At 35.6% G+C, this 14,902-nt stretch overlaps 1 protein-coding gene and 1 long non-coding RNA gene across 3 annotated transcripts in view; one reads left to right on the top strand and one right to left on the bottom strand.

Annotated features, from left to right (window-relative positions):
- Nucleotides 1-14,902, top strand: part of HTR1F (5-hydroxytryptamine receptor 1F) — a 116,111-nt gene that overhangs the window by 46,567 nt on the left and 54,642 nt on the right. Inside the window, exon 2 of one of the 2 annotated variants that reach the window (XM_068691531.1) lies at nt 6,860-6,974. The exons of the other annotated variant lie outside the window; for it this stretch is intronic. The gene's annotated coding sequence lies outside the window, so the exon portion shown is untranslated. The remainder of the gene's footprint in view (nt 1-6,859; nt 6,975-14,902) is intronic. 2 annotated transcript variants of the gene reach the window in all.
- The window catches only part of LOC137860837 (uncharacterized), a 104,590-nt gene that overhangs the window by 43,176 nt on the left and 46,512 nt on the right, over nt 1-14,902 (bottom strand). The window lies entirely within an intron of this gene.

The following is a 14,902-nucleotide window of genomic DNA, read 5'->3' on the forward strand; positions in this document are numbered from 1 at the left end:
TCTGAAAATGGCATACTTTGAGCTGTATTCATCGGGACCCTACAAATACCAGTCAATTTTGAAAATAGAGTAGAGACTGACATAATTGAATTACCCAAATCATATCTTATCTTTCTTTCACAGCAATAATTGCACTTACACATATGCATTTGGTGTTAATCCATATGAGTTGTCATGATGTATCCTTCTGGTACATTCTCACAACTTTGAGGAAACTGGTGAGAAATTGTTTTGGCTAGGGGAAAGTTTCCACTCTGGTCGCATTCTGCTCAAGTACTCCACCCTGGCAGCAGCTCTCTACATTTGCTCTAACGCCAACCCAACAGTGCAGAAAAACAGATCAAAGAAAGATGGAAATATTCCATGCTTAGGCTGGCCAAAGCAATTTGTCTTCAAAAAATACTCATATACAAAGCTATCCAAGTCAGTGAAAGATAATAGAAATGCTTCCCAAGACCTTTTATGCTAGGTCAACAGCGTATGTACTTGCCTTCTACAGAAGAAAAATACTACTTTCTGTAGGCTCCACTGCCATTTCTATGCCCCCACACATGAAATTTTCCACAGACTATTTGCAGAGCAGTAACTGTACTGGAAAGAAAGCAGGTAAAGAATCCAAGTAGGCTTTGGAAAGCCACTGTGTTGTTCAATACCTCTAACTTTGTTAGCACAGATTAACCCAGAGCAGAGTCATTATCAGTGGCTTGGCAACTAACTGGGAGACAAAGTTAGCAACAAGACTATTTTTTCCAAGAACATTCTCTAAGCCCTGCATCACCAACAGCTATACAGTAAAATAGAGGCACCATTCCAAAAGGTTGAGCTATATGACCACTGGTAAAAGATTAGCACATAGGACTCAAATTCTGCCTGCTAAAAAGGCATGCACTTCTGTTATGTAAGACATTGCTCTGTCAGCACACAGAGAGACAGCACACTTATCATACCTCTTATACCAGTCAAGAAATGGCATATAAATTTTAAAATACTAGGCACTGTCCTCGTGAACTGTTTCTTGTCCACTATTAAGTGCTATTCTCACTGGAAGTACTCTGAGTAAGTGACCAAAAGAATCTAAGTCATTTTAGTAACATTGTTTTCACAGACAGATACTAGTGGTCATCATGAGTTCAGATGATCAAGAACCAAACTGTTACATCAACAACTCCACTTAATATAACTGAAACTTTATTTTCCTTTCATTTTTAGAACAAAGTATTTAATTCTTAATTAAAATCATGGGTTGCTTTCCAAAAAATAAAAATAAAAATCATTTTCTTCACTCAAAAAGGTCAAAATATGGTATGGGAGGAACAGAGAGAAGTAAAACTTTGGCTATAATTTTGTTGATAGGTTAGACAAAGAGGTTGTTTTACTCTTTTTTTTCCTCATCTTTAGTAATTAAGGTAGAAATTGAAACAAAACGACAACATCCTTTCTCCTTTAAAATGAACTTCAAGCTCTTCCTCAGCCTTAATCAAGAAATAGTCTTTTCCAGTTTCCTGATCTGCCAAGGTTTGACAGACAAGTCCTGAAAAATTGTGGCAAAAATCTGTGTTTTTCATTAAATGTCTGAAGATAATTAAATTCCCCAGGCTCAGTCCTGCCATATTTTGAAACTGCTGAGTCACTTTTTTGTCTCATTGCAAAGTCTGAAGAAAGCAGGCTTTGAACAAAAAAAAAAAATAAAAAATCCTTTTTAAAGTAAATTAAAGGGAATTAACTTCTTTCCTCTGTGTATGCAGTTTACTGAGGAATGATCCATTCAGAGAACAGCAAAGCAACTCTGACTACTTGGTCTTGCTTATTTTGCCTTAACTCATTAGACTTCAACCCATCAAGGAATGTTAAGGTTAATAAAAAGATATAAAGTGTCCTTCCAAGTAGTCCATGGCTTTACATGTGAGCTTTTAGGTTCTTTATTATATAACATTTATCTTTATGAGAGAAAGTTCTCTCAGTCATGGTTAATTAATGTCTGGGACCCAAAATTGTTTTAAATGTGTATCTATTACTTTGATTTGTGTTTCATAATTGATTCGTCTTGAAGCAGAACAAAGGGAAATGCAAGCTGACATAATTTTGTTCTATTGCTATTTATGTAATTCTTTAAATATATTAATTAAATTACAACCCGTTGTTGACATTAAATAACAGTAATATTTGCAGATGATTGGGTCTAGTATTTATTACCATTCCTACTTCCATACTCATAGGATGTACTCCTATGAAATATGTAAAGATCAACAACAGCACTGCAAAGTGACATAAACAAACAAAAAAAAATGTGGTGGAGCAGGAAAATATAATTCCACAATTACAACCTGGCTTTTTTTTACATCAGAAATTATTATTATTTATTTATATCTTCACCTTTTCTTGTGGTTTCATGAACCAACTAACTCTGTGTAGACCTCATGGCAGAAATTTTTCTTTGGGAATGATGTTCAATAGAAAATTTAGCTTTTCAGTATGTTCAACAAAGATCTGTTTTCTTTTGCCATAAGATAATGACAGATGTGGAAGCCAGGCTAACTTTCTGGAGCAGCAGAGGCAGAAGGAAAACATTCATGCCATACAAATGAAGACAGGTGGGGCAACCTTATCTTTCTGCTTCTCCTGCCCATCCCTGCTTTAAATTCTCATCTGCAATTAGTGATGACATGTTCTAATCCTCTTTATACAAGCCATTTGAGGATTGTAGCTACACATGGGAAATATCTGGGGAAGAAAAACTCCAGACAATAATCCTTCTTTCTAACATAAGCATTTGATAGCATAAGAGGAAGAACTGAGAAAAAAAAAAAAAAAAAAAAAAAGTAAAAAAAGTAATAAAAGTTTTGAAGGAAGGTTTGTTTAGAATTAAATATTGAGATTCGAATATCTCAATAAATATTGAGATTAGATTGAGATCTGCTTTGAGGATGCAATTTATGCCTGCAAATCTCATTTCATATAGAAATAGTCATCCCTGGGAGTTGTTATCATTCTTTTTCAGTAATAAAAGAAATAGTTAATAATCGGCTTTGCTGTACAATTGAATTGTACAGCCTAAAAACTGTCAACAGAAATTGCTCACAAAGATGACCATCTACCCACTTAACCCTTCATTCACTGGGCATTTTCATTTTTGCTGCAATTTTTCTCATCATCAGATGTCAAAGGTTTCATTTATTTTTATGGCAATTAACATTTGAAAAGGATTTATTTATACACAGATAATGTCATGTAGCATCAGATCCTCAGCTTCAAGCTCAGAAATACTTACTGTGGTCAGATAAATTATCATTTTATTATTATTATGCCTATACAAAGTAAACACATTTTGGGAACATTTATTTTTCTTTCAATTGAGGCAGGGAGTTTATGACATTTGAGCATAGGCTCTTCTTTCCTATTTTATGCATTTGCCCTCTGGTCATTGTCAACCCCTGCAGTTAGAATAAAAAAATCCTCTTTATTGTACTGTCAGTGTGCTGTCATTACTGTGGACTTTTTCTTCTCCTGGAAGGCTGCTTTGTAAGTTGTTTTTGAAAAGCTATACTTCTGTGTTTGGGATTTATACAACTGTACTGATCCATCATTTTCTGGCATATCCAATACAGTCACTAAATTTGGAGTAAAAGAGTTCCCATCCAGCTATGGACATCAAGCCATTTTGGGACATATTATCTACTTCTAAGTCCTTGCCCCTTTTATACAGGGAAAACAAACAGCTCAAGATCACAGATTGATTTCTGTTTCTTTTTGCACTAAGACTGTCATTTTTGTTATGCTACCTCCAGTGTCTGCTGACTTTTGAGAATACAAAACCTCATGTGTGATTTTGAACCTAGGTCTTCTGTACTATAACAAATGGTGCTGCCAGTTGAGCTTTAAAAACAGCTGTCAAATTCATGTAAAACTGATTTTTTCCAATAATTATCTTAGCACATCTTGTCTTTATTTTAAAAGTCAGATTTAGCATCCTCCACAGAATAAGAAAGAATAAAAACTTTTAGTTTTGTCATGGAATTATTGCAGATGCTATTTTTAACCATACACACACACAAATAAATAAATAAATAAATAATCCACGCATTTCAGAGGACTTTTTCTATTGTTTTTCACAAGATCAAAGCCCTCATAATATCAATGCCATTACTAGGACAAAAGAGTTGGAATTGATAGCTCTGCTTTTTGGTTACAGGTAGACTTCAACAAGAGGTAATAAACATTCAGACCTGAAGCAAAAGAATTGTGAATTTTGAAAAGCAATAGAAGTAATGAATATGCTTCAGAGATGAAGCCAGGTCCAGAATTACTTCTGTTGCAGGATCTACCTCCTTAAAAGCAGTTGCCGCTATGCATAAATTGAGATCATTGGCATTTTGAGCAGATGTGAAATGTTTTTATATTGGGTAAAACATAGGTCTATGATTATAAATATTAAGTCCTGGTATGTACAAGACAACCCCACTCATCAGTTAAAAGCTTGGCATCTGTTTATTAAATGAAACAGTTAATTCATACAATTTGGGGCAATGTCCTGTTTTTTTTTTTTGTTTGTTTGTTTTTTTTTTCCCTGTGCATGGGGATGTTCTGCTATGAAAAAAAATAAATAAATAAAAATAAAAAAAAAATTACTCTGGTTGTAAACTACTTAAACTACTTATCAATGGCCCCAGAAGTCCTGATTTATGCAGTAAAGTCTTCCTCTCCATTATCAGTTTATAGGAATCACTATTCCAAAGATAGCCTCAGCTACTATTTGAACATAACTTATTTCTTCAGCTGTTTCTTCTTCTAGAAAGCTAGAAGAAATCATAATCCCATGTAGACTATACTTTCTGGCTAGGTAGAATTCTGCTAGGAGAGATTTGTTCAGTATACATGCTGAACCTCTAGGTCGTTATCCCGGGGTACTTAACATTTTAATTAAGCCAGAATGATGGAAGATAAAACAGCTACATTCATATTACTCTATCACTAACAAGGATTCCCACATCCACCTTCTCCTCTCTCCTACAGAAAAGGTCTTAGCAAGACCTGGTAGACAGCTTGTAGCTCTGCCTTCCCAGGAATGTCTAGATAACAAGTGCAAACATTGATTTGAAGGGGACACATGGCTTCAAGTTTCGCTTCAGAGGACATGCATTCCTCATTTGGGCCAGAATTATGTCCAGTGGGTGGTGGGCCAGCTGTGAAATTCTCAACTGCTAAGTGCACATATTTTTTAAAATATTGCTTTTTGCATTACAGGTTCAGGAGAGAAAAGGGGAGCAATTTTGGTAAGGGTTTGAGTGCAAAGAGCCAGCTAGCTGAAAAAATGGAGGCTGGCACAAAAACCACTAGAGTTTGGCAAAGAACAGAGCCTTCTATTTCTCTGGGAAAACAAACAAAGAATCTGCAAGGTATCTAAGTGCAACCTCTACTTTCTGTTAACTATAATTTCTTAACTTGGAACGAAACCCTGCATGTAAGGTCTCAAACAGGAACTAGAAGTCATCTTCCATTCCTACTTCTTAGGACAGTATCTGAAAGACAGAAACCCTTTTGAGTATTATAAGATACCCCTAAAATTATCCCAGGTCTAGTAGACTTTTACATTCTTATACAGAATGTAGTTTTGCCACACCCAATGCAATGCAATGAAGGAAAAAGGATTCAGATAATGCTTACACTAACAACTTTCAAGCAAAAACAGGCAGGAGGACTACTTTGCTTCTGTCTTGATCAGTCGTTTCTGATCATCTGTCAGATGTTCAATGAGAAACAGTCAAGTACATCATTACTCTCTTTAGAACTGCACTTGAGCACTCTTCTTCCCATAGTAGCTCATACTGGCCACTCCATCTTCTCAGCTTCCTGGCCTTGCTTAGAGATAGAGAAATCTGTATGCCAAGAATGAGGGAAAAGGCGAAAAGCACAGGCACTCATTTTAGTAATTAAACTCTATTATTACAGCCAATAAGTTACATTTTGAAAGTTAATGCATCTACCAGTAGCATAGATTAAAACAAAAAACAAACAAACAAACAAACAAAAACAAATATCTTTTACTTTTCCATGATATTTCAACACATACTAGACCGATGTTATATTTCACGATTTGTTGGGAACCTTCCCTTATGTCATGAGGCCACTGCCTTTTCTTTAGCAATAATGAAACCCATATTTCCCAAAGTTGCACTGACAACCTCAGGAAACAATGCTATTGCCTAGACTGGCCTAAGCTATAACATCATGAAGATGGTACAACAAACAGGACTGTAACCATCCTTATAAGCTGCCCCAGAGAGCTTTGTGCTGTGGGAACTCATCTAGTACCAAGTCATGGTCAAGCATTAGAAGATTTATATTATGGATAAATTACCATCTTATTTGATAATGTCTGAAAAAAATATTAGTTTCCTTTTTTTTTTTTTTTCCTTTTATTTTGTTCTTTTGCCTCGTTGACTGGTCTTCTACTTTGAAATAAAAACTACCTTTGACATCCGCTCCATTTCAAGCACATTAGCCTTTTAAATATCTTATATTCACAATTAAACCAACCTCTTAACTAAAACTAAGTCAAGTCATTTTTCTTCAATTTCTTGAGCTCCTCAAGTGGAGCTGATTTCTGGAATAACAAGGTTTTTACTAGTCATTAGCTCATTAAAAAGAACTTCAGATATTACCAGCTATGTTGCTATATGAGCTCTGTGGGGTTTTCCTGACACTAACCTATAAGCTTTTAAAAAATCATCACCAGTTAGTTGAAGAAATCCTGCAAATTACAGTTTAACACTTCTGAAAGATTATTTTCTTCCTCTGAAGTAGAGATCTCTCTCACTGTCACTTATGAAGTCTATACTTATGCCATTTTGCTTTCTCACAGGTATTTGGCAGTATCCAGTATTGCTAAGGGTAATGCAATTCCTACTTCCACTCCCCTCCCCGGGCCTCCTGGCATAGAGGCTGTCTTACCAAGGTTAATGCAAACATTGGAAATGGTGAGTCACTTTCCATCTTCATATGTAGAGGTTCTATGGGGGCTCTCTCATGAGGGCTATACTTAATTTAAAGGTGATCAAAGTTGTTTAATTGGATCTTCCATCAAGGCGCTGTAAAGCATGTTCAATAGAGAGTTTTTCTGAGCTCTTATATTGATCTTTCTGTAGGATAATGCAGGAGAGAAAGGGGTCTGAAGAGGTAAATGTTGCCCGGTAAGGGTTGACATATAGCCTTATGGCAGCCTTAACTGGTCAATGTCAGCACACTCAGTGCAACAGAAAGCTGTAGACCTGATAGGGAGAAGTTAAAAAAGACAATCAGTTTGAGAAAAGGAAGGTGGTGACCAATGGAGGGAGGACTATAAATAAGTGAAGAACATCTAGTGCAGTCTGAGTTCAGGCACTGCGGGAGAAGCTTGCAGTCTGTAGTCCTAGATCTAACCAACCTTCTCTGCAACCTTGGGCATTTAAATATTCAACAAAGGGAAAGAAAAAAAAAAAAAGAAAAGAAAAAAAAAAAAGTGGTAGTAGTATAACGCTTCACTTCACAGATGTATTTTAAAGGCTTAACTTTTGTAGGACGTTTTGACTATGAAAAGCACAGCAGCACTCATTATTTTGCTTAACTAAAGATCTCTTTGCCTAGATGAACCCTAAAATCTTTCGATGGTAGCTCATCGTGAAGATGTGTTGTGAGATTTTTCTCACTTTTGTGCTGTCCAGTGGTCATTTCATGCCACTGCATGCTTGTTTTTGTTATGTACAGTTTTTCAAAGTGACCTTTCCCATAATACATAAATGTAGCTTCCCTACAACAACAACAATGAAATCCCCAAATCCTTGTTTTCCCTAACAGTTAAAATGCAATAGCTTAATGATACCAATTCACAAAACACCTTAAATTGGCTTACATACAACAGCATTTAAAAACAGAAGGGTAAAACTTCCTGCAACTGTGCCAGGAGACAATACTGTCACTTAATATTGATATGTCTGGATAAAAAAGGAACAAGAGACAAATTAAAATCTTCAGCAATCAATTGTGAACAAATGCATATTAAGTATGATCACTCATAAGTGTACCTGAAAATTGCATATGCTCAGAGGGAAAAAAGAAATGCTCAACTATTCGACATTCTAATAAATCCTTCTCAGGATATTTTCTCTCATTACTTTTTTGATAGAAGAAGAAACAGACGCTACAGACAAGCCTGACATTTTCAGATGTTCGGCACTCCTTACCCTCACTTTTATCTACAGAAGTTTAGAGTCCCGACATCTCAGGGCTCTGTCTATGGCCTGGGTGTATGAAAGATTAGTCAAGGTGCTCTTTAAATTTATTATTCACAGAAAAAGAGGCAAAGAAAGTTGTTGTGCTTGTAATAATAGAACAATTAAAAAAGTGTCACTGTGGATAACTGTAAAATTAACAAAAAATAAGAAAGGCTTCTAACTGATACATGCTAATCTTAATTAAACATACAGATTTTAGTGAAAGTTTTGTCACAATACAGACCATTTTCAGCCTTTACAAGCCCTTCCAGCCACCATGAAGAATGCACAGAGAAAGAAAAAGTTCCCAAACTTGTATGATTTTATCCTTCTAAGCAGGACTTTCCCTTGAGCAGCAGTTGCTCCAACTGCCAAATTCAAAGATGGATGAACCAATAAGAGAAGTGTAGCTGTGATGCTTAGGAACATGGTTTAGTGGTAGACTTGGCCATGCTGGGTTGATGGTTGGGATTGATAATCTTAGAAGTTTTTTCCAGCCTAGATGATTCTATGCTACTTTCCGATGTTTTTCTGATCTGTGACCTCATTAATTTATCTTTTAAAACAAGGACTAAAGAGCACACAAATCATAAATCAAGAGAAAAACATTACAGGTAGAAGGTAGAATTATCATCAAAGTGTCAGGAAAACAGCAAGGTAGTTGATGCTCTTTGTCTCTAACAGAGTTTTAGCCTATGAGTTGCCTACCAGACTGTGCAAAACACTGGTCTCTTAAGCTATGAAAGTTAGCAGCATCCAAACCAACTGTAGGTATTAAAACCTTTTGGGACAGCTCTGACTGTAACATGGGAAAGGAGGTGTTTCATACAGTATCCAGAAAGTTCAGCAGACCCAAGTGTGATGAATGTTTGCTCTGAAAGGTTCTCTTTCCTTTTCTCCTACGTTTTTTTTTTTTTAGAATGTACTTTCTTCCTTACTACTCGTCTCTTTTTATATCTAGTACAAGAGAAATTCTGTCTATTCAGTGTTTCTACTATGATACCTGAGGTGATATTATAGAGAGAAACTATCTGATGGGAGATAATGGAAGGGAAGAATAAACGAATAAATAGGATGCTTCCCCCCCTTTCTTTTTTATGATGAAAGTGAGCTAGCTGGTTGTATGCTAGTTTGCAAAAGACCGTGACAGAGTAGCAGCTTAAAGAAGACAAGTCTCAGCAATGCATTTTACTGCACCGAATGTTTTGTAACAGTTTATGTCGCATAAAGCACTTTCATACCATCTGTGCTCCAACAGCAAAAGGACTCTGTCCCAGGCAGAGCCTTTCGTCTTTCCATAGTCAACAGAATTCAATGGAGATGGATATCAGAATTATAAAACTTGTCTGTGGTTAGATGTGTGCAGTGTATCAGCTTCCCCTGCAATCCCTCTGTATTCTTAACATCCCACAGTCTGTCAAGAAAATCAGCACAATGCTGCAGACATGCAGAAAAGTATCATATCGATACTAGTATCTAACCTAGTATCATATAGATACTAAACAATAGTATCATGTAGATCACGTTGGTGGCACTTTTTAATACTGGGCTGCTTTGCTGAAGAAAAGAAATAATATAAGCAATGCAAGAAAAGGAAATGCAATTGAAAGGCAAGCATTTGTCTCAGTAGTATTTGCTATGCAAATTCATTATATTCTGGAGAAGGTAAAAATACTTTAATGAGAAAAACAAAGACTGCACCTCATTGAACATTTCTTTTAAAAACAGGTTTTATAAGGACAACTTATTTCTAAGATGAATACAGATAACACATACACAATCTGAAAATTAAATAGAGGCCATTAGAAACCTGAATATCTTGATTACAACAAATTGCCTTCTTTAGGTTTTGGTGTTAGTCATTACTAAATAATTATTTGTTTCTTAGCACTGGAATAAAGGTAATAATTAATACTAATCTTTACATAAACAAGATAAAGTATTATTCCTTATATTTCCACCAGACCTTGCTTTTGCCCTACTAAAATCCTGTATGTCTATGGCAGTGAAAAAGTAACTGAGTTACCTTAATTTTCTTTTATTCTTTAGATCTAAAAAAGGGGGTGCAGAGAGGGGATAATGGGGAAGGGAGAGAGAAAGATATGAAAAAGAATAAAAGAGACTCCCCATGCAGCAAGCCATAAAAGCAATCTCTGTTTTCCATATTGTCCACTCTGAGACTCCAATGTTTCTCATTATCATTGTTTCATAGATTTTTCTTATTTTAATGAATTTCAGTGCTAAGACACACACCTATTTTCTTGGCTTTTCTGCTTCGTTATTGTGGTGAAAGCAGTCTTTTAGTTTTAAACATTATTATTAAAAGTAACACATGAAAATCTTATCTGAAAGATGCACTGTTTTGGCAGTAGATACAAATCAAAATGCAACAACCAATGAACTCAATTGTACATTTTGATAAAAGATTTTGAGTAAGTTTTTGGCAAGAAGGAGAAAGGCACTTACCAGCATTTATCATTGTAATTGCTAGCATATTTGTAGACTAACATATCTGTATACATTTCTTAAACCTCAATAAGGTCAAAACTGAAGCTAGCTCTATACATAGCAGTTAGCTGGTAAGTCTTTGTCTCTTGAATACATTACATCAGAAGTATTCCAAAAAGACTCACTACTCCTGAACCTGTTCTTCAATGCATTAAGCACTAACATCTTTCAATATCAGGTAGGCTTATGTTATGTCAGTTCCTCTTTTGTTAACCATGTAAATATTCACAATCTATTTGTCTTTGAATAAATTCAATTTTTGTTATTATTATTATTATTGTTTGGGATCTTATGAGGTGTTCATTATTACCTAGGCTGAATGGTCCATAACAACACATGATAAATAAGCTCTTCGCTAGGACATACACATCCGACAATAAGCTGTCATAATTATATTTTTTTATCTTCAGTTTTGAATCTTACAGGTGTGTGCTTTGTAGGGTTTTGTTGTTGTTGTTGTTTGTTTGTTTTTTCTCTCAGCTGAAAACAACGCAACTAATTTACTGAAAACCCTGAACTTTTCGGAATAGCGGTTAGAGCATCCTTCAGGCTGTTGCTGGACAATATACAGACATGATACAAGTTCATCTGTACCTCAGCTGAGGATATCTCATGGAGTTTAACATCTGTGGTACTCCACGATGCTTAACCCTTAGGTATTCAGAGCTGGCATGTTCTTTACTACACAGGCTCCCAGCAGACACCTCAATCCAGTGACCTTTGCAATGCCACAGAGGTTACAGAGATTGCTCTAAGGCTGGGATCCATAGTAGTGCACCCTGAATACTTATGAAGTTAGAAAGTCTTTTGGGCTCGCAAAATCTTCTGAAATATGCAAGACATCTCTCTGGTCCCATATCCTTTCCAAATGGCAATATAATGCAGATTTTAAGTGTCAGTCTATCACGCTCACATATTGCTAACCACATAAAGGAAACAAGTATGCTCTGCTACCTCAAGGTCATGAAATACTTCACTTCCCTGTTAGCAAATACAAGCACCTCCAGTAAAACACAGGCATAAGCTTATCATCTCACTATATAACTGATTCATATCTGATACACAGCTTGTGCCAATTTTGTCTCTGCACACTTCCTTGCTGGACATCTTTCTGTTTTATAGCAGTCTGTCAAACTGAAAGGTAACTAAATTGATGCTTTTACAGTAAGTCATCATGTAAATGTTATCATTTCTCTAATTGTAGATAGCTGAACTAAAATATTTTTTTGAGTCTGTAGACAGCAACAATGCTGGTATGCATATATTTTTCCTCAGCATTAAACTAGAATTCATTTCAACTTTCTTGCCAACTATCTTCTTCTCTGACCTCTGCATCTGCATTTTATATATATATATATATATATATATATATACACTGATCTAGTTTTTGACAGCTTTACAAGGAGTTATCATGTGATTTAACAAAGTGATGTGAGCTTAACAGAGTCATTCTAAAAAAGTTAGGATTTAGAAATGGAAAACTGCAATGCAGATAGGAATTATGTATAGAAAGGCCTCATTTTGACATATCCTTTGCCCTCACTAATGTAAAATAATAGCCTGGACACATTAGCATCTTTTTTTTTGTTTGTTTGTTTGTTTGGGGGGAGGTGGGGAGGGTGGTGTTTTATTCAGGAGAACTGATCATTTAAAATGTGTTTTGCTATCATACTATAGAGTTCATTCAAAAAGTTTAGCAAAAATCCTACATGTTAAATTTGACTTTGAGGTTATTTTAATTATACTGGAACCTTATAACTTGAAGTTAACAAAGTCACGTAGATGTGCACTTCAATTAGAAAATCCCCAAATTTGGTACAGACATTGAGGCAGAAGAAGACCTATCAGAAGATTAAACCTAATTACATTTTTACAAGATATCTGAAAAGCTGACCTCTGCCAATTGCTTCTATTATCATGTATTGTAAGAATTATGTTACTTCTTCAGGTTATAGCTGAGGTAGATTACATCAGCTGAACCTTCATGAATTGTAATTCTGTTTCAGTCAGTGGACTCCAGAGAGGACAATTTTAGCTACAAATGAATAGGGTCAATTACACTTGGAGCTAATGGAAGAAAAGTTATCGATATTTTGATAAAATAAATACTTTCATAAATAAATGGGGAAAATTGTCCACAGTTTTAAAATGTGTTTCTGAAAGTAATTTTAATCACCATATTTTTGATAAATCTGTGTCCTTCTTTGAACACAGTAGTCATCACCTAAATATGTCTAGTTGAATTAAAATAAAGTCTGTTATTGTAGAAACAGTTAGTACAGCAAAGCTCAGCAAATTTTCTTTTGAAAGGCTCGGCAGATAAGCATTCAAAGTTGGGATTTTATTCAGTGTAACTCAGTGATTCTAACCAGTGGCTTAATGAATTGCTGTACTGCATAAGTCATGACTATATCTGAGGTACAAGAGCATGAATACAAATGTCTATCTACTACACTGTATAGAATTATCCTGGAGTGGTTATTTGTCCTTAATTGTGTTATTGTAATCATGCCTAGATACCCGTCTTGTACTGAACAAACATACGGTAGTAAATGGTCCCTTTGCTAAAGAGATTTCAGTATAAATAGGAAAAATGAATGCTTTGGAAAACATATTTTTGAAAATAATTGTGGTACTGCTTAGCTTGACAAAATTTTAACAGTTTAAAACCCTTCAGAAACTTGTTCGGTTATATCAGGCAATTAAAATCCACTTCTGTAGTGATTTCATAGTTTACATCTGCCTTCCATCTTAATGCACCTTAAGTTGTAAACTTTCATCCCTAAAAAATACTTCAGCAAACATCAATTTTATCTTATACATACTTCCTGTACCCAGGAGTTCTTTTGTTATACGTAAGGACACGAAGCTGGTTATGGCTTCAAGGCCTTTGAAAAGAGAATGACTGTCACCTTTACTAAGAACAAACTCACTTCAGTCTGAAAAGCAGATGGGCCAGCACAATGCACTGCTAACAGTCTTAGCCTGAATGTACATTAAACCACACTAATAGAAAACTTCAGCGGTAGCTACTATCATAACTGTGACTAAAACTGCACATGAAAATCCCTATCTCTATCCGAGTGACTTCTCTTTTTTGCCTCACTTCAAACCACCAGGGTGACACTTATTTTACAGCCTTTCCAGCTTTCCCTTGTCTTTCCATCCCAGTAGTTCCAAAGGATTTTTCCAGTTGCAATGATAGATTTACCAGATATCTGGGGGACACATAGGGAACAACTTTGCATGCATTTGAAAACACCATGCTCTCTACATTTTGTTTGCAACCTCCAGAATAGGAGGGCTTGTAAGAGCTTTGTTTGGGGTTTTGGTGTCTTGCTGCAGCTGCAGGTTCTGGTATCTGGATTGCAGTCACTTGCATTGTAAGCACAAACGTGCACAGCCTATTAGAAGCATAAAATATAGCCATAACTACTTCAAGGAAGTTAGCCTTCTGATCTGCAAAATACTGGAAACATATTCCTTGATATCTTACATATTTCACCTGTGGAAAAAATGCCATAGTTTGTGACTTTCCCTTTTGTAAGATAAACTGATAATTCTGCAGAATATTAGGAAGTATCCATGTACCTGAGCTTATGTTAAGACCTAAATGAAAACTCAAAACATTTTAGATTTTAGATTTTTAGATTTTTAAGAATTTAGATTTTAGTGTTTTTTTTTGTGTGTGTGTGTGTGTGTGTTTTTTTTTAGACTTTTTGTACCTTGAACTCAACTTAAGTGCTAAGCTAAGTTGCTGACTGTCATCTCTCATTCAGTTATTCACTCACAATGTGCACACACACAGTGACTTTGGTTAAGTGACAGCTTTTATACCTCAGTGTGGTGTGAGCTCTGGTGCAACAGTGTTATAATTTTATGATGACTCTCCCTCTCACCTATTCTCAACTGAAGAAAGGCAAAACTTAAAGCAGAGACAAGTGAAACAAACAATGATGCTGAAGGATTGAAATGCCTGAGGCCACTGACTATCCATGCTACAAAACCATCACTAAATAGGAAATTGCTACTTTTTTCACAGCTGTGTGACTACAACTTGCAGGTGATATTTCTGAGTTCTCAGCTGCAACTATGCTTTTCATCTCCATAATTAAGACAATGACACTGAATTCAGTCTGTCATCATCC

The sequence above is a fragment of the Anas acuta genome, chromosome 1 (genome assembly GCF_963932015.1).
Source record: "Anas acuta chromosome 1, bAnaAcu1.1, whole genome shotgun sequence".
Taxonomy (NCBI): domain Eukaryota; kingdom Metazoa; phylum Chordata; class Aves; order Anseriformes; family Anatidae; genus Anas; species Anas acuta.